This window comes from Anomaloglossus baeobatrachus, chromosome 3, assembly GCF_048569485.1.
Source record: "Anomaloglossus baeobatrachus isolate aAnoBae1 chromosome 3, aAnoBae1.hap1, whole genome shotgun sequence".
Taxonomy (NCBI): domain Eukaryota; kingdom Metazoa; phylum Chordata; class Amphibia; order Anura; family Aromobatidae; genus Anomaloglossus; species Anomaloglossus baeobatrachus.
The window spans coordinates 327,056,766-327,083,604 of record NC_134355.1 but is presented as its reverse complement, the minus strand read 5'-3'; the positions used below and the strand labels follow the sequence as shown (position 1 = coordinate 327,083,604).

General features: G+C 45.8%; 1 protein-coding gene across 2 annotated transcripts in view; it reads left to right on the top strand.

Moving 5' to 3' along the window:
* FIG4 (FIG4 phosphoinositide 5-phosphatase) overlaps positions 1-26,839 on the top strand; it is a 384,735-nt gene that overhangs the window by 5,924 nt on the left and 351,972 nt on the right. The window contains exon 2 of one of the 2 annotated variants that reach the window (XM_075340062.1): positions 6,144-6,274. The exons of the other annotated variant lie outside the window; for it this stretch is intronic. The gene's annotated coding sequence lies outside the window, so the exon portion shown is untranslated. The remainder of the gene's footprint in view (positions 1-6,143; positions 6,275-26,839) is intronic. 2 annotated transcript variants of the gene reach the window in all.

Here is a 26,839-nt window from a genome sequence, read left to right as displayed (position 1 = left end):
ATTTTTGGGTGGTGGTACTATGACCGTGTTGAAGAGGGGATTCCTGCACTCTATAGTGAGGGAAGTAACCGCGGCACCTTGACGTAGTAGTGGGCTTCCAGCAGGGTGGCCACCCAGTAGTCAGCATTGGTAACAGTCAGGGCAACTATGTGGTCACATGGCAGGCAAGGATTTGCTCACAGCCACGAAGACCAGCGGCAACGACAAGCTGTCATCAGTTGGAGGTGTATTGCAGTTTAAAATTTACAGATTCACCAACACCCTCCAGAAAACCTATTTTAAAAAGGCCCCTAAACAGCCTCTTTGCCAGTTGGCCCTCACAGCTAAGATTGCCATAGATCCAAGACTCTAAGGCAACATGCGCATGGTGCATTTTTTGCTGCGTTTTGGCTGCCGTTTTGTTGTCAGAACTTTCTGACATTTGACATCCCAGCAAAGTCTATGAGAAGTGAGATTTGCTATGCGCACATTGCAGTTTGTCAGCCTTTTATTTGTCATAAGTTTATTACAAAAAAATGCAGCATGTTCATTCTTCCTGCATTTTTGTCAACATTTGTCACAAAAACTCAGCAAAAACGCATGTTGTGAAAAATTCCCCGAAAACGCAGCAAAAACGCACCTACAATTACAAGCATTTTTTGTGACATTTCCAGGCTCTCTGACAACGTGCAGTTTTGGCTGCAGTTTGTGAACACAAAAAGATGCAGCGTGCGCGTGTAGCCTCAGGCTATTTGCGCACGCTGCCATTTTTGTTGCATTTTTGACGCTTTTTTGGGGGCAGTTTTGTTGTCAGCAAGTTCTGACTTTTGGCTTCCCAGCAAAATCTATGAGAATTAAGATTTGCTGTGCGCACGTTGCATTTTTTTTTGTCTGCAGTTTATTTCTCACAAACGTCCGACAAAAGAAATTCAGCATGTTCATTCTTTTTGTTTTTTTGTCGCAGTTTCGTAACACTTTCTTTCCGCAACACTAAAAACTAAGGCCACAGACTCTGGTGAGAAGTGGCGAGAGGTAGTTTTTCCAAACATTTAAGGCTACAGAACTGGCTGCACACTGGCAACAAGTATAATTTTGGAGGAGGAGGAGGCAAAATATTTGAGTTTTCAATGTGATATTATATTTTGGGCTTACTGTATTTTGGAGTCTCCAAAATACTGGGAATGGCAATGTCTGTTTGTGGCTCGTCTTGTTGTCTACTCAGCCAAAGGTATGGACAAGTCTCGTGTAATCCACGACTTGCTCATTTTAATGAAAGTCAGCTTGTCTACGTTAGCTGAGGACAGGTGTAGGCTCCTGTCTGTGATCCACCATCACCAGCCACTTTCACCTGTTTGTTGTTTTATACCCATGCACAGCTCCTGTACAATGTGAGGTTTATCCCCTGGGTAGATGAGTTTAAGAACGGTCTGCTGTCGTTTTGCCCCTGGTTGTGCTAAAGTTGGTTGTACAGGTCTTACTCTGACCTGATGAGAAGGAGGTGGAGGAAACTGGGCAGGAGGAGGAAGCAACACTGACCTGTGTGGAACAGTGACCTGAAGTGGTGGTAGGACATGCGCTTGAAAGCCTGGCGCCTCATGCCCATCAGCCACTAAGTTTACCCTGTGTGCAGTTAGAGGGATATACTGTCCCTCCTGGGGCTTACTGGTCCAAGTATCCGTAGTTATGTAAACCTTTCCACTTATGTTGTAGCAGAGTAAACTATGGATTTGTTCTGCCACATGTGTGTGCAGGGATGGCAAGCCTGGAAAAATAGCGGTGGCTGGGAACAACGTACTGCAGGACAGCCACAGACATCATGTGTTGGAAACTGTCCGTCTCCACCTGCCTGAATGACAGCATTTCAAAGGCAAGCATTTTGGAAATGCTGTCATTTCAGGGTCAGGGCTCCTGGGTGGCTGTGTTAATTTTTTTCCTAATTGCATCTATCACTGTCCCTCGCTCCAACAGCGTACTCTCCCTACTCTAGTTAAGGTAAAATGGTGGTGTGGCCCATGATCCTGCCCTTATACATGCTGAGTCACGTGGTGCGCCAGCCAATAACAGCCAATACGTGGCATGGCTGCGATGACTCCGTAATTGCCCACAGCCTAAAACCTTGCTGATTGGCTGCTCTGCAACCTTTCAACAAGTTTTATTCTTTGACAATCCCAAAAAGGAACTAGACGTACAGTAAAGTCTGTTAAGGGTTCAACATCGGTTCTTTATAATAACCTGCAGCCGGGCAGTTTAATGAACAAGAACAAGCCCCTAAGCTGCTTTATGTCGTGCTAACATGGCATGAGATGCTCATATGTTTACTATTATGCCAGGTCACATGAGCGTGAGAGACCGATTATGGGAATGACTAGGGAGGAGCGAATGTATTCGGTATCTGATGGATAACAGGCTATTCGCGCCATACGGTATCCTCCGAATAAAACATCCGCTCCGATATTTTCATTTCTGACTTCCTGGCGCCTGTTTTCCAGCCACTGAACACATCTGATGTTGCTTGCTCTCACAGTAATGCCGCAGCCATCTTTGTTGCGGTGTTACTGTGCTTGGCCGCACAGCGTCATCTACATTCACGTTCCCGGAAGCTGCGGCAACGATACGTATATAGTCCCTGCTGCTCCGGCTTCCAGCACCACGGAAAGTGAGAGAGACAGCTTGCCGTTAGGTCCAACATGAAATTCTTGTTTCTCATAGAATTACATTGTGCGTCGAATATTTGCGAATAGTTGAATAGCGATGACCGATTCGTCGGATATTCGCGAAGTCTGATATTTTGGTATTCGATCATCCCTAGTAATGACCCTCGGATCACACTACTCACTGTTGTCATAGTGCGATCCAATTCTCTAGCATGAAGGAATCGGAGCACAGGTGTGAAGAAGATGGAGAACAAAATGTTTCCTTCATTCTGTGAGTCCACGAAAATCGGACTGCATTGTCATCTGACTACTGTCCGATGTTTCCACTCACCCATAGACTTGTGTGGTTATGCGTAATCCTACTTGTACTCCCACTCTCAGCAAGCGGTGCCTTTTTTCTCATGACATATCGGTGTGAGGAAAAAAAAAGTGCTGGTCAGCACTGTTCCATGTAATAAGGGATGAATTAGGGGGATGAAATGATCCTACAACTGAGATTGTGAAACTTATACGTCGGGGCTCTCTCCGGGGGGTCCGCTCTGCTGTTTTTCAGGCCTGCTCTGTGCACTTTTATGGGTATGTTTACTTAACTGGCTGGGCTCTTTATTTATGTCTCTATACTCAATCTGACTGTTCATTGGCATCCATTTAGCACCCTTTTGGTGGCTAAACCTGTATATTTGACTACAAGCTTTGACTTTGTTTGACTATGTTACTTTGTCATTGCAGAGTTTGCTTCTTACCAGCACCTGTATTAAGCAATGTTTACTAGTGATGCTTGGATCCTATTTTAGTTTTATATACTGAATGTATCTCTGTTACCTCAGAGTACACACTCTTATCATAGTACTTATCTAGTGCTGGTTCTTATCATCTGTCTATGTGTAACAATTGTCAAAACTTCACATCATGCTTTATGTGTGCAGGATGCCTTGTCCATTTTATATGTACTAATTTCTGACCCAGCCTGTCAGTCATTTCTTCTATTTGTGCCCCATATGTATTTGTATCTTGCACATTCATCTTCTACCTGCTGGCCTGTTTTGCTGCTGATCTTTTTGTGCCAGTTGCTCTCTATTAAACATATATTTGCACTTTACTATTTGTCCTCCAGTTTTTGGTTACTCCAATTCAGCAGCACCCCGCTTTTGGCGGGCACCCACCGAGAATGGAATAACGCCAGATTTAGGAAGCTGGCTGAGGTCTGCAAAGTCTGTAGCCAGGTGACCAAATTGTCCCAACCTGGGTTTCTTCCTTAAGTAGTCTCTGGTATGATGATGTGATATAATCCTGGCAGCCGGAGTCGAAATCCCTAGACTGTGGTACGGTCTCCAATCTAGGGACTCCGATTCCGATTGAAGTCCTGTAGCAAAGTGATCCTCTAGTCGGAGCCAAAGTCCCTAGACCGAGTCCACAAGGTATCCTGGTTCTGATCCCCCTAGCCAGCTCCTAAGAGCTTAGACTGGATCATGCAACATCCATTAACAACCTGGTGACTCCAAGAAGTCCCCTTTTATAGCCATAACCTTCCCTTAGGATATACTGTGCCCTTATCGGATTAGTTGTACAAGGTTGCTTCTTATTGGATGAATTTCAAGCTGCATGGATAATGTTCATTTAAATTATGTGGATAGAAAGACTGAGGATATTTACTTGAATCCACAGACTAGGCAATGGCCACTGAGGTAATTTACATTAGATTAGCAATACAATGGGTATCTGGCCTTCAGTGGCCAAAACAATTACATGAGTCAACAAAAACTTCAATACTAAGCACCCAAGAGTCTTGTAGAACAATGAGGGATTATCCCCATCTATAAACAAACTGTCTTCATGTCTGGCTGAATTTTAAGAAAGTTAACCCATGCTAGGCACTGCATGTCCATGTCGTCACACACATGACATCAAATGACATCGCCATGTGCGCCCACTTACACCGTCATCAGCTGCAGGCATATTCACTGCTCTACACGCTCCAGAATTGTGGGTGTGGGGAACAGTGAATAATCGTTCTTTTTAATAGCGGCACACATGACCATCCAGTCACTACAGGAAGCCAGCTGCTGGGCGCTCACATGCGGTGCTATTAAAGAACATGAATATTGACTGCCCCCCCATACCCATATTCTCGCCCACCTCTCAGGACCGTCTTCAGTGCAAAGAGGTGGGCAGGATTCTGGGCATGGGGAGCAGTGAATATTCATATACTTAATTGACAGGCACATTAGTGCTTGCGGCCTTGGTGAATGATTGTCGGAGCATGGAGTAATGTCTCTTCCTGTCAGTACAAAAAAAAAATCAAAAGTACATAATTAGCTGTGTGGGAGAAATATACCATATGTACTGCCCTTATTCCCACCATGTGTCACGATGACTTTGAGAAATCGGGGCATCGGTGCTCCTAAGCTGTCCTTCAAGCTTGGGGACCCTATGCTACCCTTACCTTAGGGATACTCCTGATGCTGGAGAGGCCCAAGTCGCCTTCCTGGCCTTGCTCCTGACCAGTCCTGATCTGATTTCCCCAACCCCAGGGAGGAATGAGACAAAAGGGTATAGAAACCCAGTGATAAAGACAGACAAAGGAAAGCCAAAATTCTGTCACACAGCACGCACACACTATGGTAAAGACAATAAGAGATTCAGGAAGGTATAACATGAGCAAAAGCAAAGTATATAACAGGGGTAAACTCCACAACCGCTCCAATTAATAAGCACCACTTTCACTAGAGAGTCTGGGATACCACATCTCAAAGACCAACATTGAATAAACTTTAGATGGCATAGGTAGAAGGATTCTACCAGCATAAATAGGAGTGAAGCAGATGTGATAGGTCTCCCTACAACATGTGATTAAAGGAGCAAGCAGACTAGCAGAGATTAACTCTTACTAGCCTGCCTATGAATCAGTGCACAGCAGGTCGATGCTCGAGTCTGCCTGTGTTGATCCCAGACACCAGGGAAACCGTGGGCGGAGTGTCAGAATCTGGTATTATGGCCAGATTACGGTTGCCCACAACCCACGTCACGGGTCCTCGTGCTTGTGGGTCCCTACACTGATATATAAATAAAAAAGCAACAAAAAGAGGGATAAAAATCTCCTCAAAATTCAGCAATTACTTACAGCAAATAGAGGGCAGCAGTTATAACCTGCCCAGGCCAAGGAACTAATGCACTAGCATGATGCAGCAAGACCCCCCAGTAAGGTGGAGGCACTACAGGTGCAAAAGAACCAAATCACTCACACACTTCGAATCCATAGAGGGGGCGATTGCTGGGTGGTAAAATTGCACACAGATGGCTTGTATAGGGCGCCGTTCACACACGTAGGTGCAGAGTATCTGGCTAGCAGCCTATTAGTTACGCTCATACTATTCGATAATGCATACTGCTAGTGCTTTAGTTCCCTGGCCTGAGCAGGTTATAACTGCTGACACTCTATTTGCTGTAAGTAATTGCTGAAATTTTGGAGGAGATTTTTATGCCTCTTTTTTTGCTTTTTTTATGTGTCAGAATCTGCAATCTTAACAGAGCCCACTGCCGCCGTGACAGTCGACGAAGTTTGTGCAATACTCCGTGTGACCCCATGCATCACAGGCGCAGCGTCCTATGCTCATTCCTGGGTCATTGGGTACGATTCTCAGGTGAATATTTTATTATCTATTTTTTTCATTGGCGACAGCTTATATTTAACATGTTACCTGCTCTCCATCCTGCCACACCACTGAAAAAAGCTGTGTGAAACTTGCGTTGGGGTAGAGCAGCACTTTTACATTTCTTTCTATATCTTTGGGTAAGCACCTTCATCTGTACTTATGGAACAGTTTTAATAAGACTTATTATCCTTGTCCACTGTGACCTCATACTTATTGTAAAAGTATGTTAACTACTTAGTACCTCCATTCATTTATTTAATATAGTGCTTGTATTGTTACATAACCAGTACATATTGTACCATTTCTCCCACACAGCTAGTAATGTACTTTTTGATTATTTTATTTTGGGCTCCTCATTGTAGCAACGTTTTATCAATATTTTAATCATTATTTCAATAAAGATTTTCTAATTTAGCATCTCGTAATTTATACCTCCTTTTGGCTCTCTGATCCCCTAGTAGCACAAAGGATTGGAAAGTAGCTGTGTTGCCATTGAGATGTTACAAAATGCTTGGCTGCCTCCAAGTACAAGCTGTTTTTAATATTGATATTACTAAGGTGCTCAGCTATCCGTCTCTTTAATTTCCTAATAGGGCAGCCAATGTAGCATACCTGGCACTCACTGCATTGTATGCAGCATACCACATAGTTGCAATTGATGAACGCAAAAATATTGCGACTCGCACCACACAGCAGCTCAAAGGAATGGTTATTTATTTTATGTGAAGTCACACATATTGGAGACACAGCCAACACACTTAAAACAAAAAATCTTTCAGGGCTAACCCAGTTAGGCTTGTCCTTGTGCTCCATAAATAAGCTAGGAGAGAACATGTTACCTAGCTAGTGACCTTGTCTGGCAACATAGTGACAACCATCACACAAGATATGCCTAGAAATAATACAGTACATTTAATTTGGTTATACTGAAGGCTATATGGGGTGGAGAAAGTAACTGGATGTACTTTAGTATTGTCCAATTCCTATTTGCTGTTTAATATTCCTCTCTGGATCTCCATTAACCTTTGATTTACTGTGTCCTCTATTTAGAAGTCTAGTTCCGATTACATCCCTCTTCCTTTTGAAGCAGTTATTGTTAGAATAGATACGTTTGGCATAAACAAGTTTCCCATAAGGAACAGATCTGATTGTATGTCGGGAATGACAACTACATACCAACAAAGTGGTGTTTCCTAAAGTTTTTTTTTTTTGTTTTTTTTCTATACAAAGTAGTGTGAGCACTATCAAAACTAAAATCACCTTGTCGAGACAAATCCAAAAAGGAAATGGACGTAGAGGGAAGAAAAGACTGAAACCACAGATTATAGTTGTTAGAGGTAAAAGACATATACTGCGGCACGGTCAACATGTCTCCCGACCATACAATAAGCAAATTGTTGCCTTATCAGCCGTGCCAAATCCAATTTTCAAAAAAAGATTATAGCAACTGAAAATGGCATGCTCCTCTGACCACGCCATGTAAAGAATCGCTAAAGAAAGTGAAACTTTGGAGACCATCAGGACTTCCTCTACTTGTAAAGAAAAAGTGGAATACAATGAAAAAAAAAAATAATTAAAGATAATGCGTTGTAGTTACAATCAACTACTTTAAATTGGAAGAATATGAGCCGTAGTGATTGAGGTGGAAGTATAAAGCTTCCACTGCAATGTGGAGTGGAATGATAAAATATAAGTTCAGTACTTCACAAGAGGTAATTGAATAACCTTGTTTCCAGTGGAATTTATCAAAATCTTGTAATACACTAATGCTATCCCTGAGATAAACTAGTATTCTGACAACCCGTGGAGATGTTCATCCAGCCATTCTCCCAATTTTTCATTTAAGCATCCAGTACCTGATATAATGGGGCACAAAGTGGAAGGATACTTGTTTTTGCATTTTTTGGAAGACTGAAAATGGGGAGAGTGGGATGTTCAGGCCGATATTTTTTGCCTTTCTGAAAAATACCCAAAGTAACTTAATCATCCAAGCATGTGGAAAATTTATTTTTAAAAATAATGGTTGGATCTGAGACAAGGAGTCTGTATCGGTTTGTGTCAGACAATATTAATAAAGACAACTGTTTGCTGTATAGGCTTGCCTCCATAATAACCACACAGTGGTTTGGTGGACTGGCAGACTACAAGCTCTTAACAGCCAGGTGTTCTTTTTTACTTAAATTGGTTCCTTTTGATTGAGTCTTGAAATTTTTATGCAATAATTTAAGGTCATGTTCAACCAAGGTTTGAAAAAGATCAATGGTCGAAACCCTAAATTGCAGGGGATAATAAGATGGGTTACTAATTTTAACCATAATATCATTATCCGATAAAGGATAACTTTTAGGGTTAGTATTTGCAATTCGTGTAAAGACATTAATGCGTACTGTTCCTTTAAAAGATAAATGAAAAAAATCATTATTGTGTTTGGAGTCAGTTACTGGTGGAGCCGCTACACCTTTAGAATCATTATTAACCAAATGTCTTTTGCCAGTAAGCAACCATGCAAACCTGTTTACATCCTCAACCGTTAAGGGTGCTTTACACACTGCGACATCGCTAGCGATCTCGTTAGCGATGTGACACGCCAGATCGCAGATGCGATCTTCCGAGATCGCACATGTGACCGGAGCTACAAAAACGACCTATGTGTGACATCGGCAAATCGCATCTGCGATCTAGCGTGTCACATCGCTAATGAGATCGCTAGCAATATTGCAGCGTGTAGAGTACCCTTTAGGAACAGGCTGAAAGTTTTCTACCTTTGTGTCAGGCACAATTGTAGGTGACATAATAAGGACACTTTCAAAGTCATTATTCATTGGAGTTTGATCTCGTTGCCCTCAACCGATATCTTTTGTAGCCTTCCATACTGAAATCGCTACCCTCTCCTCCTTCATTTGTGTTTATTTTAAGCATTCTGTGATCTGTAAGTTTCCCAAGATTGTCCTGAAACAGACGTATTGGAGCCATAATCAGTAGAATCTCTTTCTGAAGAGGAGAAGGAAAGTCGTTGACTTGCAGTGTCTTTGGTGGATGCATGTCTATAATTATGGTGTTTTAGAGTAGAACCAGTTCTGGGGGGTTTTGATTTTTGTCCACAAAAAAAACTTGATTATTATTGTAATCCAAGGAGTCTAGTTTATTAAAACTCTCAGACAACACAGCTACTTTCCAATTTTTTTGGTATTGAGAAGGTTAAATGTTCTCTTAGAGGGGAAAACTGGCAAAAGCATCTGCATATCAAAAAAGGTCCGTGGAGCCTCTGTTAGGAGTCTCGACACAGAAAATAGCCAGATATCCCTCCGGGAAGGACCTAGCCAACGAGTGGCTCTTTTTAAGGAGACCACCATAACCACCATATAAAGTGGCCCTTTTAGTCAATATCAAATTCTTTGACGAGTTTAAAGATATGACAAGAGAAATACCAAGGCCAATTATCCATCCACAGACAGTGTGTTGTTTCTTAAAAAGCATCTGCATGTGAGGGAAGCTGATTGGATACTTACCCTAAACACAAAATTTCTGCATGGCATGAATTATAAAAATGACATTGTATGTTTTATTAAAGGGTTTGATTTAATTTCTTTAATTACATGATTTTTTATTGTATTTATATATGTTTGTATTCATCATAGTTTAGTGTTACAAAATGGTCTGTGTTAGTTTATCATTAGACTATTGAAATCCTCACTATGATTGGTCTTTTTTTACGTTAATAGAATTTGCCATTTCCTGTGTTCTATGCTATTATAAAGGACGGCTTAGCCAGAAACACATCATATGTCATGTGCTTCTTTATGGACCCATTTAATTTTATTTTCTAATGAATGTTGAATAAAAGATCATTATTTTGTATCATCGGCTGGCACTGCTGTGTAAAAAGCTTATTGATGATTTATAGCAAGTGGCTGATTGCAGTTATTTATTCCAAAGGGTGTGCAACCAAATATTAAGTTGAGGGTGGCAAACATTTTGTGTGTGTGAATATATATATATATATATATATATATATATATATAATCTGTATATGTGTGTATGTATGTGTGTGTGCATGTATATATTTATTTAGTATATTTTTATTTTGTTGTAAGGAACTAGTTTTACAACGCTGTTATAACACAATCAATCCCTACATGAGGGATGGATGTGCCATGTGACGCTGGCACACTTTGACAGGTCCCTGCCCAGCAAGGTAGAAATCGAAATGTGCGCAGAACTACCCATCCTTTTACACAATATACAGTGCCTTGCAAAAGTATTCGGCCCCCTTGAATTTTTTCAACCTTTTCCCACATTTCAGGCTTCAAACATAAAGATAACAATTTTAATGTTATGGTGAAGAATCAACAACAAGTGGGACACAAATGTGAAGTTGAACGAAATGTATTGGTTATGTTAAACTTTTGTAAAAAAGAATAAACTCTAAAATTGGGGCGTGCAATATTATTCGGCCCCTTTACTTTCAGTGCAGCAAACTCACTCCAGAAGTTCATTGAGGATCTCTGAATGGTCCAATGTTGTCCTAAATGACTGATGATGATAAATATAAGCCACCTGTGTGTAATCTAGTGTCCGTATAAATGCACCTGCTCTGTTACATAGTTACATAGTTACTTAGGTTGAAAAAAGACCTAGGTCCATCTAGTTCAACCTTCCTCCACCAGTTCTACATTTGGTCACTAAGTCATTTATAACCAACAATGTTTTTTGTACTGAGGAAATCATCCAGCCCTTTTTTAAAAGCTATTATAGTATCTGCCATTACTACCTCTTGTGGTAGGGCATTCCACAGTCTGGCTGCTCTAACTGTAAAGAACCCATTCCTATTTAGGTGTCTGAATCGCTTTTCTTCCACTCGCAGTGAGTGCCCCCTGGTCCTTAGTATTGTCTTTGGAAGAAATAAGTTATGTGCTAGTCCTTTATATTGACCACACATGTTTTTATACATATAAATGAGATCTCCTCTGAGACGTCTTTTTTCTAAGCTAAACATATCTAACTTTTTCAACCTGTCATCATATGGGAGGCCTTCCATTCCTTGTAGTAGTCTAGTTGCCCGCCTTTGAACTGACTCTAACTTCTGAATGTCCTTTTTAAAATATGGAGCCTAAAACTGGATCCCGTATTCCAGATGTGGCCTTACAAGTGATTTATAGAGTGGTAACAATACGTTGGGATCACGGGATCTAATCTCTCTTTTTATACACCCTAAAATCTTGTTTGCTTTAGCAGCTGGTGCTTGACATTGAGTGCTGCTGCTCAGCTTATTTGTCATGAGAATACCCAAGTCCTTCTCCTGTTCTGTAGTCCCGAGTTTACTTCCATTTAATGTATACGCAGCTATAGGATTACTCCGTCCTAGGTGCATTACTTTGCATTAGACTATGATAGTCTGTGTTCTGTTTAAAGCACAGAGAGCATCATGAAGATCAAAAAACACAACATGCAGGTCTGTGATACTGTTGTGGAGAAGTGTAAAGCCAGATTTGGTTACAAAAATATTTCCATAACTTTAAACATCCCAAGAAGCACTGTGCAAGCGATCATATTGAAACGGAAGGAGTATCATACCACTGCAAATCTACCAATACCCGGCTGTCCATCCAAACGTTCATCTCAAACAAGGAGAAGACTGATCAGAGATGCAGCCAAGAGGCCCATGATCACTCTGGATGAACTGCAGAGATCTACAGCTGAGGTGGGAGAGTCTGTCCATAGGACAACAATCATTCGTACACTGCACAAATCTGGCGTATATGAAAGTGTCAAGAAGAAAGCCATTTCTCAAAGATATCCATAAAAAGTGTCATTTAAAGTTTGCCCCAAGCCACCTGGGAGACACACCAAACATGTGGAACAAGGTGTTTTGGTCAGATGAAACCAAAATTGAATTTTTTGGACTCCATGCCAAACGATATGTTTGGTGTAAAAGCAACACAGCTCATCACCCTGAACACACCATCCCCACTGTCAAACATGGTGGTGGCAGCATCATGATTTGGGCCTGCTTTTCTTCAGCAGGGACAGGGAAGATGGTTAAAATTGATGGAAAGATGGATGGAGCCAAATACAGGATCATTCTTAAAGAAAACCTGTTGAAGTCTGCAAAAGACCTGAGACTGGGACGGAGATTTGTCTTTCAACAATACAATGATCCAAATAAATGTATCCAGGTAGTAGAATGGCCAAGTCAAAGTCCAGACCTGAATCCAATCGAGAATCTGTGGAAAGAGCTGAAATCTGCTGTTCACAAACGCTCTCCATCCAACCTCACTCAGCTTGAGCTGTTTGCAAAGGAAGAATGGGAAAGAATTTCAGTCTCTCGATGTGCAACACTGATAGACACATACCCAAAGCGACTTACAGCTGTAATCGCAGCAAAAGGTGGCACTACAAAGTATTAACTTAAAGGGGCTGAATAATATTGCACGTCCCAATTTTCAGTTTATTATTTTTTATAAAAGTTTAAAATAAGCAATAAATTTCTTTCAACTAAACAATTGTGTCCCACTTGTTGTTGATTTTTCTCCATAACATTTAATTTTTTTATCTTTAGGTTTTAAGCCTGAAATGTGGGAAAAGTTTGAAAAATTCAAAGGGACCGAATACTTTCGTAAGGCACTATATAAAGAGGCAGTTTACCACTGTCCATGTGTACAGTTTTAGCAGGTATAACGGATTTTCTAATACCCAAATAAAACAATTAGGAAGCCCATTTTTTTTATAGACCAGGAAAAAGCTAGTGTACAAGGTAACCTCCATGAAAAAAACCACTGTCTGTAATACCACACAGAAGGAAGATTCAGAATGACAGCTATAGATGACAGGGAATAGTCATAAACTGGGGGGATAAAATGTATGCAATTTCAGCAAGTTCCCCTCACTGTATTCTTTTAGGGGTATACAGAGCTATAACTTTTTCATTTTGTTGTTTGATTTTGTTTTTTTTTTTTTTTTGTAAAATATTTATAGAATATGGCAGAAGCTGGCAAGGGTAAAAACCAAAAAATAAATCCAGTTATTCTAGGGATGTGTGGTAGTGATTGAAACATTCCCTAATGTAGAGGCAAGGTTTATCAGGACATGAGTCACACTGGTAAGTGGTTTTCCTCCAAACTCCATCTTTGTAACACACCCTGCACCTCTTTTGGGGTTGCCCTTTTTTGGTTGTAGGTGGCACTTTTGAGGGGAAAATGCTGACTGGACCATTCTGCTGGCCTCACTTGATAATTCTGCCCCAACCTTCCCTTGGTCTCCTAATATCAGATGTTTTATATTTTTTTTTTTTTTCTTGGAACTTAAGCTAAGATCTTTAGTTCCCAGTTTTTCAGTATAACACAAAAGAGTTATATAGGGCCATTTGGATTATAGTATAGCATAGTATACCGCACAATTTTTGTACCATATGCGAGACTTGCGAACAGTGTATAGGGCTGCAGCATCTGGCCGGAAAAGTCCACAGCACCAATAAATTTGTCATCCTGTACACAGAAAGGCTTCCAGACACTAGAAGTTGCCCCGAGTACAGAAACTTGGCTGCTTCTATCAGCATGAATTAATGTTAACATAAGGACATCCTTCTTGTCACGAAATTTGCCTTAATTTCACCTGACTTTAATTTTTGGGTGAAAAAATATGTCTTGGGCAATGCTCTTTGATTCCGATATATGGTTCCACAGGCCACTGTTTTGTTTTTTTTTGGAACACAGGCACCTGAACACTGGTAAACGTGTATAATAGTCACCTCTGTACAAGTCATACCTCTTATCTAAAAGGAGATGTACCTGTTCTTGGGCAATTTTCCTATGTATGTTCAGTGAGGGGGGCATTTAGGAGGAAAAGCATCGGTGTCTTTCCTCTCCTACACCCTGAATTTGTGTGTGTGTGTGGTGCCTTAGGGGTACTTTGCACACTACGACATCGCAGCTGCGATGTCGGTGGGGTCAAATCGAAAGTGACGCACATCCGGCGTCGCTGTCGATATCTGAGTGTGTAAATCGTTTTTGATACGATTAACGAGCACAAAAGCGTCGAAATCGTATCATCTGTGTACTGTCGGTCATTTCAATAATTTCGGAAGGACCGATGTTATGATGTTGTGCCTCGTTCCTGCTGCAGCACAAATCTCTTTGATTTGATGTAACTTATGCCTGTTTGGTCCTGAGGAAGGGAGCAGAGTCTCCTGAAACGCGTAGACCTGTGCAAGAATAAAAAGTTTACATTAATCCTAGATTTCATCAGTGATCTTTGGCGCGGTTTACAAAGCCCCATTCTACAATTTCTCTCTGTTATCAGCCACCTGGGGTACTGCTGCCTTTGATCCGGATTTATGCTGTTACAGGAGTTGTGCCTTTCTCAACCATCTTTGGTGAGTAGGATCATCTCCTTTATCACCCCCTGTCTGTCAGGGTAAGACCCTATTGCGCTTTTTTGTCTGCAGGTTCTTTTTATCTACAATCAGGTGAAGATGGCGGAGAGGGGTGGGTGTGCAGCTGGGCACCCATTTTCACCCACTTCCTCACATTGAGGGCGAACCACCCCCCTCTCTCCGCAGTGCCGGTTGTACGAGACCATTTCTCTGGGTCCAGGTCTCGGTCGGGGTGGCCAATGGGCAGATGAGGGGCCACATCCTTCCGGGATACAAAGATCTCGGCCTCCAGGCCCAGCTCATATATGAAGCCCCATCCTCTCTGGGCATTGAAGTGCCGCACTTGCCCTTGATATGTTGGGCCTTGCACCCGGAAGGTGGCGTTCCGGAGGTGGTCCTCGGTGTATGTCCGGGACAGCACCTCCGCCTTTCTCTTCTTCCGGGACGCGATCTCCTTCAGCTGGCGCCGCTGCCGCTCCCAATACGGGGCACTGGCCTCGTACTCCGCTTCCACCTGCGCGGGGGCCGAGCCCAGCTGGACACCCTCCGTGCCAGCTACGACCAGCACCAGTGGCAATGGAGGGCTCCGCTGTGTCGTGGCCCGCTCTGCTGCCCTGCAGGTGCATCCCGGCTGCGCCTCAGCCGGGACTGGAACTGGGGAGAGGTCGGCGTCTCAGCCGCTGCCGACTTCCGGTCAGGCGCCTCCTCTGCTGTGGCCGGGCGGACTGCCGGGGCCGTCGTCGGGGTTGCGGCCTGGCTCGGGACCGGAGAGGGCGTCTTCCGGGCTTTACTCTGGCATTGAGTTGGTACGGGTGCTGGGGCGTTGTCGTGCTTGCGGCCTGAGGATTCCACTGGCGGGTCCTCACAGGCAGATGTAACGGGTACCGCTGCCAGGGCTTGTGGCAGAGGACCGAGCGGGGTGTCGGCTACAGGTACGGGCAGCGAGCGAGGCGGCGTGGCGGACGGGGGCAGACCGGGCCCCTCGGCCTGATGGGTCTGTCCCGGTGGGACACAGGGGCGTGGGTCGCTTACTTGGTCCTCCGAGGTCGCCTCCACTTCACGGGCCCAAACGGCTGCAGCCAGCTCCGCCATCTCGGCCGTCAATCGCTTCAGCAAGAAGTTAGCCTGAGCCTGGATCTTGCAGCACATGCGTTCTGTCTGGGCTTCCACCCAGTCGGCTGTTCCGGGCACGGGTTCCTCCACTGCTGGTTTGCCAGACTGGTCTGCCATCTTTCTCTGTCGGTGTCCAGGAACAAAAGGGTAGCAGAGTCCAGGCGTCTCTGCCCTTTATCTGCTCGGGTCACATGCTGCAGACTCTTCGCCCGCCTCCCCCTTGGTCTTTTGCAAGCACTCCCTTGTGCGGCAGGTTAGTTTCATATTCGGCCTCAGGGTTTGTTTCCTTCCGGCTGTGTTCCCAGGGGGCGGGGCTTCAGCTTCGCGCCCTTTCTCGGGGGAGAAGACGCTGGGCTGTAGTTTTTCGCGCCTAAAAATGGTGGCAAAATGACTTTTTGTGTACCAAAGGAGCCATGCCCGCTGACCCTGACCTGTGGGATCTATAGGCTCTGGCGGTTGCCCTATCCCTCTCTGTGGGTGGTTGTCTGCTTTTGAGACTTTAGTTGGGACAGGACCTATAATCCTGCCCTCAATCGTTTGATTAGCTAGGTCGTTGGTTCCGGTCCTGGCTTCAGGGTCCGAGTACCCCCTCTGTGCACGGTTTCCAGCCGGGTCTCCGGTGTCGGTACCGGCGGGATCCAACCCTGTCCCGGTCCACCTCGGATCTGCCGAACCGTCTTCCCGTCCCCTGCTGACGGAGACCACCGTCTGTCACCTAGCCAAGGCACCAGGGCTCCGACCCTGCCACCGTTCAACTTGAACTTCTCTGCTGAAGCTACGCCTAGCCCCAGCCTCCACTCCTCTCAACTCGAACTCCAACTTCATCTAAAGCTTAACTGCTTGTTTTCCCGCCCCGGCTGTCTAGACCCTTGGTGGGCGTTTCCTAACCGCCTGGTCCCGCCCACTGGTGTGCCTGTCTTGCCCTGAGGGGGGTGACTAGGGTTTCAGGTCGGCTGTATGTAACCCTGTGAGGGATAGTGTTGTGCGGGGGCCTAGTGTGTGACCACCTGGTTTTGCCAGGGCGTCACAGGTACTTTACACCCTGCGACATCGCTAACGATTTATCGTCGGGGTCACTGTGTTTGTGACGCACATCCGGCATCATTAGCGACATCGCAGCGTGTGACACATACGAGCGACCTTCAACGATCGCAAAAGTGGTAAAAATCGTTGGTTTTGGAGAGGTCGCTCAAACACCAAATATCGTTGTTTGGGCACTAGCGATGTCGTTCCTCGTTCCTGCGGCAGCACACATCGCTGTGTGTGACACCGCAGGAGCGACGAACATCTTACCTCCGTCCACCAGCAATAAGGAAGGAAGGAGGTGGGTGGCATGTTCCAGCCGCTCATCTCCGCCCTTCCTCTGCTATTGGACTGCTGCCGTGTGACGTCGCTGTGACGCCGCACAAACCGCACCCTTAGAAAGGATGCGGTTCGCCGGCCAGAGTGATGTTGCAGGGAAGGTAAGTCCTTGTGATGGGTGTTAGCGATGTTGTGCGCCACGGGCAGCGATTTGCCCATGACTCACAACCGACGGGGGCGGGTACGCTCGCTAGCGATATCTGTACCGATCTCGCAGTGTGTAAAGTACCCTCTAGAATTCGTAAATCTTGTGTAAGTGTTATGCAGAAGGGCCCAGATAGTAGCTTCTATAATATACTTGATCCACAATCAGAACAGACAGTAGATTAAAGTGTAAGGGAATCTCACTGCTACACTAACTGTAGGAGATCGTCATGATTGCGGAAGTGCTGAGCTAAGAGTGGAAGTTCAAAATCACCAGAAAAGAATCTGGTCTGGTAAGGAAAGGCAGGGCCGGGAAGTATGTAACATAGCGGAGGGTATGAATCGGGGAGGTGGTGGGTGTAAACCTTCATGTCCGCTCTGGTACTTGCAATGCCACAAAACTTATTAGGGCATTCCAGGGACAGCTTTTATTGATTTCTGGAGAGAGTGGGTCTGGCGATTCACATGTTTCTGCCAATGGGTGTGTTTCATATTGTTAAAATGTTAACTGTTTGATTGACACTTGGTCACTGTGCAGAGGCTGCTTTGCCTCTGGAAGAATTTTCTGAGAGAGAGGATCAGTTTGTCTTAACCAAGAATAGATTGTAATCTGGGTTTGTGTAACTTTGAAGCTGCAAGAGGGCTTATGTTATGTTCTTGAAAAAGGTTATGTGATGTTTAACCCCTTTACCACCCCTAGATTTTTATTTTATTTTTTTTTGTGGTTTTCATTTTAGTTTTTTCCTCTTCTTCGTCTAAAGCTGGGTTCACACTAAACGACACCGACAACGACGTCGCTGTTACGTCACCATTTTCGGTGACGTAGCAGCGACCTTGTAAGTCGCTGTTATGATCGCTGCTTAGCTGTCAAACACAGCAGAAGCAGCGATCATAACGTCGCTGTGCTACATGTGCAGAGAGCAGGGAGCCGCGCTTAGGGCTGGCTCCTTGCTCTCCTACAGTACACATCGGGTTAATTAACCCGATGTGTGCTGCAGCTACATGTCACAGTTCAGAGAGCAGGGAGCCGCGCACACTGCTTAGTGCTGGCTCCTTGCTCTCCTTGCTACAGTATACATCGGGTTAATTACCCGATGCATACTGCAGCCACATGTGCACAGTGCAGGAGCCGGCACTGGCAGCAAGAGCGGAGGCTGGTAACCAGCGTAAACATCGGGTAACCAGGGAAAGGTCTTCCCTTGGTTACCCGATGTTTATGCTGGTTACAGCTTACCGCAGCTGCCAGCGCCGGCTCCTGCTCGCTTCATTTCGTCGCTCTCTCGCTGTCACACACAGCGATGTGTGTGTCACAGCGGGAGAGTGACGACCAAAAAATGAAGCTGGACATTCAGCAACGACCGGCGACCTCACAGCAGGGGCCAGGTCGTTGCTGGATGTCACACACAGCGACAGCGACGGGACGTCGCTGCAACGTCACAGAAAATGGTGACGTAGCAGCGACGTTGTTGTCGTTGTCGCTGTGTGTGACACCAGCATAACAAGAGCCATTTTATTTTTCCATCAAAATAGCCATGTGAGGGCTTGTTTTTTGGGTGACAAGTTGTACTTTTTGAATGACACCGTTTGTTCTGCCCCATATTGTACAGGAAAACGGGAAAAAAATTCCAGGTGCGATGAAATTGCAAAAAAGTGCAATTGCACTATTTGTTTTGTTTTTTTTTTAATTTTTTTTTTTATTTATTTACCATGTTCACTATATGGTAAAACTGATCTGGCAATGATTCACCAGGTCAGTACAAGTTTTGTGCTTTTGTCGCCATATTCAGAGACCCATTGAATTCTCATTTTTCGGTATATGGGGCTGTTTGAGTGCTTGTTTTTTGATCCCCGCCGGACCGGGTTCACAACTGCGGGTGTATCTCCGATCACTATATATCACTTTCCTGAGCCTGTATTGAATCCTATTTCTGAACTAATTACACCCCTAACTAACGCCCTAAACCCAACTAAAGTTATCTAATGACAGGTTGTTTGACAGATGGACAAATAAAAATAATATATATATATATATATATATATATATATATATATATATATATATATATATATATATATATATATATATAATATATATAATTTATTAAAAAAAGACACCAGAGATGGGAGGGGGAACAGGGAGGCTGGGGTGACACTGGGAGACAAGACGCGCACGGCCAGTGCTCACATACACAGGAGATTTCTTACATGCCCCTTTGGGGCTTTCCCTGTTATACCATATATATCCCCAGTTCGTATCAGATAGTCCGGTCAGATGAAGGCCGGTTAGGTCGAAACGTCATGACTTGTGATGGACTATTTGTCTTTTTTGTTTACACACCAATAAACACGTTTTTTGACTGCAAGAACTTTTTTTTTTCTCAGTTTGGGGTAGTGTGCCGGAGTTCTCCCTTTATTATGAGTGATTTATAGACTTTTTTTGGCACTAGTCTAACAGTAGCACAACTCCAATCTCAAACACTGTCACTGACAGGGAGATAAAATTGAGCTGAGCTTCTATTTCCCCGCCTTGAATGCATTAGCTGTGATTGGATAGCTACATTCACTAACTGATCACAGCAATCATGAATGAAGTGATGCTGTCATTGCTCCCTGCAGCTCTTCACAACCTTCCAAATGTTACAATCGCTCTCGATCGTGGTATCTGAAAGCTAAATTGGCAAGTGGTGTTGCTGCCACTGTCCCTGGCTTTTACTGGAGGATCTCGGTTGTCATCTATACCTAGCTCCGGTGGTGATCGTGTGGGAAGTGCTCAGGGGTGGGATTCAAATTTTTAACAACAGGTTCTCTGTAAACCCCGCCCATTTGAAACCACGCCCATTTTGTAGCTACACCCATTTTGTTAGCCACACCCATTTTTGCGTACTTTCCTCAACAACAAAATACAAGTAATTAATAATAAAAACTTTCCCCTTCTTACTCTTCCTGTACCTTCACTTTCCTATCAAGTACCAGTTGTTTCAGTCACTGTCAATCACTTATTTACTTGGCATATTGTATGAAAATTTTTCTACAATGTTTGAAAATTATTACTAAAGGAACCCTGCTCAAATTGGTACAGACAACCTATCCCATACAGATCCCATCCCATACAGATCCCATCCCATACAGATCCCCTCCCATACAGATCCCCTCCCATACAGATCCCCTCCCATACAGATCCCCTCCCATACAGATCCCCTCCCATACAGATCCCCTCCCATACAGATCCCCTCCCATACAGATCCCCTCCCATACAGATCCCCTCCCATACAGATCCCCTCCCATACAGATCCCCTCCCATACAGATCCCCTCCCATACAGATCCCCTCCCATACAGATCTCCTCCTCCCATACAGATCCCATCCAATGCGGCCTCTTTTCCCATGCAGATTCCATGCGGCCTTCAGTCCCCTGCAGGCTCCCACCCCTTGCGGCCTCCAATCCTCTGCAGGCTCCCATCCAAGGTGGCCTCCTCTCCCCTGCAAGCTCCCGTCCCATGCGGCCTCCACTCCCCTGCAGGCTCCCGTCCCATGCGGCCTCCTCTCGCCTGCAGGCTCCCGTCCCATGCGGCCTTCTCTCCTCTACAGGCTCCCACCCCATGTGGCCTCCTCTCCCCTGAAGGCTCCTGTTCTATGTGGCCTCCTGCCCTGCAGAGTCGCATTTTCGGCTCACAGAGCACTTACCTGCTCCGAGTGCCGGCGGCCTCTCCTCTGACATCATCCGCGGCACTCTGCATACAGACGCTGACAGATGGCAGCGTGTTGAGGTAATCTCACCACACTGCCTTGTATTCTGAAGCTTCATCATGCCGACGGACGCTGGGTCAGAGAGCAGACAGGCTCCACTGAACCCGGAAGTGTGGCGTGCATGGAGGTACGGGGATTCATTTGTATCGGCGTCTTAAAGATGCCGATACAAATGAATACAGGGAACCGGGTCGCGGACGCCGATTCTTGCCGGTTCTGCGAACCGGCTGTTATTTTAACAACCGGTTCACCCGAACCGGACAGAACCAGCTGAATCCCACCCCTGGAAGTGCTGATATTTCAGCACCTCCTGGAAGATCATGTTGTGTTTGGTCAGTCAAGGTAACTTTTTATTCACATTTTGAGATTACAGCAATAAAATTGGAATAATGTACAATTTGATGAAATGCGCTGTCAGACATTCTCCACCACTATTATAACTCAAGTATACATAACTGGTTTTATCTGACAAGTCTGAGTATTTCTTGTGTTATAATTCATTGTTTTCTCTATTATGTTCCCAGTGTCTCTGCCTGTGAATGTACTGTATAGAGGACAAGTGGAAAGAAATCTCTTACTAACTTATAGAAGTACAAAATATTAGGCACGTCAGCAGGTGTACACAGACACTATCTGCCAGACACTTTTTTTTTTTTTTTATTAGATGGGTTTTTAATAGACTAGAAGGTGGCCCGATTCTACGCATCGGGTTTCTAGAATTTATGTATTGTGTAGTTCATGTATGATTTTTGTTATATATATATATATATATATATATATATATATATATATATATATATATATATATATATAGATGTTGTTGTGTGTAGTTACCAAGTGTTTGTGTAGGGCGCTGTACATGTTCTGAGTGTCGCGGGGGGTGAGAGCGGTGTTGTATGTGTGTTGCGTGTGTTGCGTTGTTTGTGGAGCGCTGTGTGTCTGTAGCGTTGTGTGTGTGTGTGTGTTGTGCGGTTTGTGTGGGTGTGGTGTGTTTTGGGGGGAGGTATGTTTTGAGCAATGTGTGTGTTGTGCAGTATGTGCATATATTTGTGTGTGCAGCGTTGTCTGTGTGTGTGGGTGTCTGTGTAGGGCGTTGTTTGTGATTCCTAGTGTGTGTGTGTTGTGCAGTGCGCGTGTGTGTGTGTGTTGGGGGGAGGTGTGCACCTCCCATCGTGCTCCATCCCCCATGCTGCGCACCCCCCATCGTGCTGCATCCCCCATGCTGCGCACTCCCAAACGTGCTCCATCCGCCATGCTGCGCACTCCCAAACGTGGTCCATCCCCCATGCTGCGCACTCCCAAACGTGCTCCATCCGCCATGCTGCGCACTCCCTATCGTGCTCTATCCGCCATGCTGCACACTCCCAAACGTGCTCCATCCGCCATGCTGCGCACCCCCTATCATGCTCCATCCGCCATGCTGCGCACTCCTAAACGTGCTCCACCCGCCATGCTGCGCACTCCCAAACGTGCTCCATCCGCCATGCTGCGCACTCCCAAACGTGCTCCATCCGCCATGCTGCGCACTCCCAAACATGGTCCATCCGCCATGCTGCGCACTCCCAAACGTGCTCCATCCGCCATGCTGCGCACTCCCAAACGTGCTCCATCCGCCATACTGCGCACTCCCCATCGTGCACCATCCGGCATGCTGCGCACTCCCAAACGTGCTCCATCCGCCATGCTGCGCACTCCCAAACGTGCTCCATCCGCCATGCTGCGCACTCCCAAACGTGCTCCATCCGCCATGCTGCGCACTCCCAAACGTGCTCCATCCGCCATGCTGCGCACTCCCAAACGTGCTCCATCCGCCATGCTGCGCACTCCCAAACGTGCTCCATCCGCCATGCTGCGCACTCCCAAACGTGGTCCATCCGCCATGCTGCGCACTCCCAAACGTGCTCCATCCGCCATGCTGCGCACTCCCAAACGTGCTCCATCCGCCATACTGCGCACTCCCAAACGTGCTCCATCCGCCATACTGCGCACTCCCCATCGTGCACCATCCGGCATGCTGCGCACTCCCAAACGTGCTCCATCCGTCATGCTGCGCACTCCCAAACGTGCTCCATTTGTCATGCTGCGCACTCCCAAACGTGCTCCATCCGCCATGCTGCGCACTCCCAAACGTGCTCCATCCGCCATGCTGCGCACCCCCCATCATGCTCCATCCGCTTGGGAGTGCGCAGCATGCCGGATGGTGCACGATGGGGAGTGCGCAGTATGGCGGATGGAGCACGTTTGGGAGTGCGCAGTATGGCGGATGGAGCACGTTTGGGAGTGCGCAGCATGGCGGATGGACCACGTTTGGGAGTACGCAGCATGGCGGATGGACCACGTTTGGGAGTGCGCAGCATGGCGGATGGACCACGTTTGGGAGTGCGCAGCATGGGGGATGCAGCACGATGGGGAGTGCGCAGTATGGCGGATGGAGCACGTTTGCTCAGCCTCTCTCCTTCCAGCCTCCCTCAGCATCAGCCTCCCCCTCCTAGCCTTCCCCAAGATCAGCCTCTCTGCTCCCAGCCTCCTCCAGCACGCCGTGCTCCTCTGCCGACACTCACCCACACCCGATCGCATCCACTCACCCACACAACCGATCGCATCCACTCACACACACCCGATCGCATACACTCACACACACAGACACTGACGATATTGCACATACGCGCTGATACTCACAACATCCGGGGATATCACATGCTTCTGGCCATGTGATCCTCCCTCAGGTCCTGGAAGCTCACAGCACAATATCGCCGCCGAGAAGCAAGCGATATCCCAGGATGTTGTGAGTATTTGGATGCGATGTGATGTGTGTGTGTGAGTGAGTGTGATCTGATTTGTGTGTGTATGTGTGTGTGTGTATGTGTGTGTGTGTGTGCTGTTATGTGTCTGTATTTTCCGCAGCTGCAGGACCTTGATGTGTGGATGCGATGTGATGTGTGTGAGGTGTGTATGAGAGTGAGTGTGAGAGTGAGTGTGAGCCGGTGTACACTGGTAACTATGATACACATCGGGTAACTAAGGGACTTTAGTTACCCGATGTGTATAATGGTTACCAGCTTTCACGGCCTCCGTTAAGATCCCAGCATCGCAAGGTTATGTCTGGCGCTGCCGGGATCCTGACGGAGCCGGTGTAGAAGCAAGCGATATCCCAGCATGTTGTGATGTGTGGATGTGATGTGTGAGGTGTGTGTGAGAGTGAGTGTGATCTGATGTGTGTGTACTCACCTGGGAATCGGAGCCCCGTGTCAGTTGGGCCACAGCGAGCGTGCATTGCGTGAGGGGGGCGGGGCCTGCAGAGAGCCGGGGCGAGAGGCCAATCCGTGTGGGGGGGCGGGGCCATGGCGAGCCCAGCGGCCAATCAGCTTTGTGTCACCGTAAGGACACAATTTCGGAGCATGACAGACAGACAGACAGACAGATAGACAGATAGACAGACAGACAGACAGACAGAATAAGGCAATTATATATATAGATAAGGAAGAGCCCAGGGTGGTGTATGGGATTCATCAGCATTACTGAATAGTATCTTGCTCTTGGATACAACAGATTACATAGAATTTCAAGATGATAATGCCTCTGATAATAATGGCTCTGGAATCACATTATCTTAGGCTACTTTCTCATCAGCGTTTTTTGCCTGTAGGCAGCAAACCGCATATTACCGGATCCAGTGGATTGAATGTGCAACGCATGCAACCGCAATTTTAATTTTACTGGATCCTTCTGCAGCGGGACACAGAATATATCGTCCGGCACTGGAGTCAGCTGATCGGGAGTCAGCTGAACTCCTGATCTCACAGCCCGCACACGCTGCGATGGATGCAGGTTAACAGCAGTCACTGCCTGCTGCTGATCATGTGTGACCGTCTGCGGGCTGTGTGGTTAGGAAGTCAGCTGACTTTAGATCGGCTTATTCAAGTGCCGGCCAATTACTTCTTCTGTGTCCCGCTGCATCCATCGCAGAGTGTGCGGGCTGGAGTTCAACTAAGTTCAGATCAACTGACTCCAGTGGCGGCTGAACTCAGCTGATCTCACAGCCCTCACACACTGCGATGGATGCAGGGGGACACAGAACAAGTAATCGGCCGACACTGGAGTCAGCTGATCTGATTACTTGTTCTGCTGGCTATGAGGCCAGGAGTAGGGATCAGTGAGCAGTAAAATGCTTGGGTGCTCGATGGGCAAAGCCCATGGTCGATTTATTTTTTATTTTTTTTTTTTTTTTTTAAAATTCATTAAAAAATAAAAAATACAAATACCCCAAACACATAACCTTAACCCTAGGGGTAAAAAAAAAAATGCGTGGTCTCCCGCTGTATTTTCTATTGCTAAGGGTAACCCAAGCAGCTACTGGCTGCTAACCCCCACTGCTTGGTTTTACCTTCACTGACAATGGAAAATCCAGGTAAGCCCTTTTTTTTGCCACAAAACAAAAAAAAATTACGTGGGCTTTGCCATATTTTTGTATACAGCAGGTACAGCAGGCAGGTACGGCTGCCCCCAACCCCCAGCTGCCTATTTGTACCTGGCTGGGAACCAAAAAATATAGGGAAGCCCTTATTTTAATTCTTTCATGAAATAATTTAAAAAAAAAAATGACGTGGGCTTCGGCCAATTTTTGTGTCCAGCCAGGTACAACTAGGCAGCTGGGGATTGGAATCTGCTTCGCGGGGTTACCCAAGCTTTCTGCGCCCCCCCCCACTGCGAATTGCAGTCTGCAGCTGCCCCAGAAAATGGCGCTGTCATAGAATGAGTATCCAGCAGTGTGTGTGTGTCTGTCTAGTGTATACATGCTTGTGCGCTATGTGTGTGTATGTGTTTGGTGTATCCATGTGTATCTGCTATGTGTGTATACATATGTGTGTATATGTGCTCACGTATGTGTGTGTGCGTGCGCAGTGAGGACCTGGAAGCCGGAGCATCGTGGGGACAGCATCAGGGACTCCTCAGAGTTCCCAATGAACTCTGATGAACCCATGAAGTCACCCTGGTGACATCCGCTGTAGCGCGGATGTGGTGGGGGTGTCATCAGGATGTCATCAGAGTTCATTGGGAATTCCAATGACCTCCTGGACATCACTGCACACAAACTGCTTGCTGTATACTCACCTGTCCCAGTGATGCTCCTGCTTCCAGATCCTCGGGCAGTGAATATTCAGTGAGTATAATGAGCGACGGTCAGGAGCGAGAGGCAGAGGAGCTGAAGACATCACCGCTGGATACAGGTGAATATAGAACATCTTTTTATTTCAAAAACACGTTTTCTCCAGTACTGTCCCATGTATGACCATAACCATGCTTGTGGCTTGTACCTGATAAAACACGGACTTCTGAAACCGGCTAGAGAGAGAGATTTCTTTACTGACCATGCCAGGCTATTTTCTGGGCATGCTCAATACAGACAACAGGATCCTATCAGGATCCGGTGACTGCCGGTACATCAGGATCCGGCGCCCATTGACATATATTGCAGCTACCATTGCAATCTAACAGATCCATTGAGATGCAGTATTTTGCCTGAGGACAAAAACGCTGCAAGTAGCGCTTTTGAAAAAAGGTAAAATATTGTAAAGCAACGGATCCAGTGTATGCCGCATGTGACCGCATACTGCTGCGATTCCATTGCAAATGCATTGAAATGACAACGCATTTGTAATGGATCTGGCTTTGTGGCAAAATAAACGCTGATGTGAAAGTAGCCTAATACAGTTGGGTTGAATTGTGCATGAGACTTGTGTGAACAATAATTTCCCTGCAGAGGGCAGCAGCGAGCCAGCGTCTGCTTCTTTTCTTTTACAACTGCTTCATATCAGA